The sequence below is a fragment of the Lepidochelys kempii genome, chromosome 1, assembly GCF_965140285.1.
Source record: "Lepidochelys kempii isolate rLepKem1 chromosome 1, rLepKem1.hap1, whole genome shotgun sequence".
In the NCBI taxonomy this organism is placed as follows: domain Eukaryota; kingdom Metazoa; phylum Chordata; order Testudines; family Cheloniidae; genus Lepidochelys; species Lepidochelys kempii.
In genome coordinates, this window is record NC_136380.1 from 257860925 (window position 1) to 257864828 (window position 3904).

The following is a 3904-nucleotide window of genomic DNA, read 5'->3' on the forward strand; positions in this document are numbered from 1 at the left end:
CTCCTTTCAAGGAGCAGATACAGCCCTGAACACCATGGAGCTGAAGTGTGAGACTCAGACTCTGAACTTCCTATTTTTGGTGTGTTTCACACCCACTGGGTCCCTGCCACTGAGGCAGCTCTTAAAACCTGGGAGGGGAAGGAAATAGATCTCATTTCATTGTGACTTTTCACTGATTCTTATTAACCGGTTTGGAGGAATCAGGACACATTGTTTTCTAGGAATCAAGAGGCTGGCCTTTGCTTCCCATCTCCTTGCCTCCATACCCAGTGAGACAGTTGCGAAGAAGAGAGAAGGAAAAGGGAAGTAGCGCTTGCAACAGGAGTTCTGTATTTCTCTCCCGCCCCCCCCGCCCTGCCGTATCTTACCATAACCTCAACTGTAAGATTTTGGGGGCAGTGACTGCTTTTCACGACATGTGTGTACAGCACCTTGCCCTCTGGGCTCTCAGTGATTTCAATCAGCTTTGGATCATGCCTCCAATAGGAACTCACTACTGCTTATTTCCCTCCCTTCTAAAACTTGCAGACAGTGTCTCCTACGCCTCTTTAGCATGTGTCCATCTGGAATGACAACATCACTGATGTCTGCGACCATTGTCGTCTATCAGAGATATGCACAGTGCCATTTTCACAAAGTGGTTGCAGCTCCCAGGCCCCCAAATTATATTGATTTTTTTCATTTTGCCTTATTTGTCTCTATGCTTCTCCAATCCCCAGTTATTCTGACATCAGTGTCTAGCAATGCAGGAATTCTTGTTTTTAGTTTCCTGTTTAACAAAATAGCATCAGGTGACAGCCTATGCTTCAGTGGTTTCATTCTGTAATTAAACAGTTCTAAGTAGGATCAGAGTCTGACTCTGCAGCCTTTTTCTAGAGGCACTTTACTATTTTGACTCAGTTTGCCACCAGCCCATTGGATTGGGGATAATAAGGAGGCAGTCACCTGCCAAATCCCCCTACCTTATTGCAAACTACTTAAACTCATGCCTACTAAACTTGGCACATGGCTGTATAATACTGTCAGATATATCCATGTCGAGCAAAAATGGAGTTGACATGCACCATCACCTGTTTAGCTGTAGTATCTTCTTATAGGGCTGTCTCAGGGATGTGAGAATAATAGTCTAGGACAAGTGGATAGTTTTTCCCCCCCTGCCAATAGAAACATATCTATGCTTTCCTGATGGTTCCAGATCTCAGTGTGCAGCTCAGTAGCAGGGATCTGCATGGGCAGTATACTCCAAGAATGCGAGCTACAGGGAAGTAACCTCTTTTCTGTTTGGAAGCAGAACAGGAAAACAGGATGCAGTTGTAAACCCTGAGTTTATTGTGTAAATGTTGGTTGTTTCCCCGGGGCACTGTTAGACTTTCCTGGAATCAGTACAGTGGAGCTGACTTCAAGAAGGGAAAGTTGATCTATCTATGCAGCAGGATCAACAGAGACTAGAGGTGAGACTGCGTTTGGATCACAAAGCTGTTGGGGTACATAAGACATTAACCTACTAGGGACTAAGCCTCCATCTTCAAATTCCAGGGTTCTTAGCCCTGGTCTACACTACGACTTTAGGTCGAATTTAGCAGCGTTAAATCGATGTAAACCTGCACCCGTCCACACGATGAAGCCCTTTTTTTCGACTCAAAGGGCTCTTAAAATCAATTTCCTTACTCCACCCCTGACAAGTGGATTAGCGCTTAAATCGGCCTTGCCGGGTTGAATTTGGGGTACTGTGGACACAATTCGACGGTATTGGCCACCGGGAGCTATCCCAGAGTGCTCCATTGTGACCACTCTGGACAGCACTCTCAACTCAGATGCACTGGCCAGGTAGACAGGAAAAGAACCGCGAACTTTTGAATCTCATTTCCTGTTTGGCCAGCGTGGCAAGCTGCAGGTGACCAAGCAGAGCTCATCAGCAGAGGTGACCATGATGGAGTAGCAGAATCGCAAAAGAGCTCCAGCATGGACTGAACGGGAGGAATGGGATCTGATCGCTGTATGGGGAGAGGAATCTGTGCTATCAGAATTCCGTTCCAGTTTTCGAAATGCCAAAACCTTTGTCAAAATCTTCCAGGGCATGAAGGACAGAGGCCATAACAGGGACCCGAAGCAGTGCTGCGTGAAACTTAAGGAGCTGAGGCAAGCCAACCAGAAAACCAGAGAGGCGAATGGCCGCTCCGGGTCAGAGCCCCAAACATGCCGCTTCTATGATGAGCTGCATGCCATTTTAGGGGGTTCAGCCACCACTACCCCAGCCGTGTTGTTTGACTCCTTCAATGGAGATGGAGGCAACACAGAAGCAGGTTTTGGGGACGAAGAAGATGATGATGATGATGAGGTTGTAGATAGCTCACAGCAAGCAAGTGGAGAAACCAGTTTTCCAGACAGCCAGGAACTGTTTCTCACCCTAGACCTGGAGCCAGTACCCCCCGAACCCACCCACGGCTGCCTCCTGGACCCGGCAGGCAGAGAAGGGACCTCCGGTGAGTGTACCTTTTAAAATACTATATATGGTTTAAAAGCAAGCATGTGAAAGGATTAATTTGCCCTGGCATTCACGGCTCTCCTGGATGTACTCCCAAAGCCTTTGCAAAAGGTTTCTGGGGAAGGCAGCCTTATTGCGTCCTCCATGGTAGGACACTTTACCACTCCAGGCCAGTAGCACGTACTTGGGAATCATTGTACAACAAAACATTGCAGTGTATGTTTGCTGGCGTTCAAACAACATCCGTTCTTTATCTCTCTGTGTTATCCTCAGGAGAGTGAGATATCATTCATGGTCACCTGGTTGAAATAGGGTGCTTTTCTTCAGGGGACACTCAGAGATGCCCATTCCTGCTGGGCTGTTTGCCTGTGGCTGAACAGAAATGCTCCCCGCTGTTAGCCACGGGGAGGGGGGAGGGTTGAGGGAGTAGCCACGCAGTGGGGGGAGGCAAAATGCGACCTTGTAACGAAAGCACATGTGCTATGTATGTAATGTTAACAGCAAGGTTTACCCTGAAAGAGTATAGCCATTGTTTTATAAAATGTGTCTTTTTAAATACCGCTGTCCCTTTTTTTTTCTCCCCAGCTGCATGTGTTTCAATGATCACAGGATCTTCTCCTTCCCAGAGGCTAGTGAAGATTAGAAAGAAAAAAAACACACTTGTGATGAAATGTTCTCTGAGCTCATGCTGTCCTCCCACACTGACAGAGCACAGACGAATGTGTGGAGGCAAATAATGTCAGAGTGCAGGAAAGCACAATATGACCGGGAGAAGAGGTGGTGGGCTGAAGAGAATAAGTGGCGGGCTGAAGACAGGGCTGAAGCTCAAATGTGCGGCAGCATGATGAGAGGAGGCAGGATTCAATGCTTAGGCTGCTGGACGATCAAACCAGTATGCTCCAGTGTATGGTTGAGCTGCAGCAAAGGCAGTAGGAGCACAGAGTGCTGCTACAGCCCCTGTGTAACCAACCATCCTCCTCCCCAAGTTCCATAGCCTCCTCACCCAGACGCCCAAGAATGTGGTGGGGGGGCCTCCGGCCAACCAGCCACTCCACCACAGAGGATTGCCCAAAAAACAGAAGGCTGGCATTCAATAAGTTTTAAAGTTGTAAACTTTTAAAGTGCTGTGTGGCATTTTCCTTCCCTCCTCCACCACCCCTCCTGGGCTACCTTGGTAGTCATCCCCCTATTTGTGTGATGAATGAATAAAGAATGCATGAATGTGAAGCAACAATGACTTTATTGCCTCTGCAAGTGGTGATCGAAGAGAGGAGGGGAGGGTGGTTAGCTTACAGGGAAGTAGAGTGAACCAAGAGGTGGGGGGTTTCATCAAGGAGAAACAAACAGAACTTTAACACCATAGCCTGTCCAGTCATGAAACTGGTTTTCAAAGCTTCTCTGATGCGTACCACGCCCTCC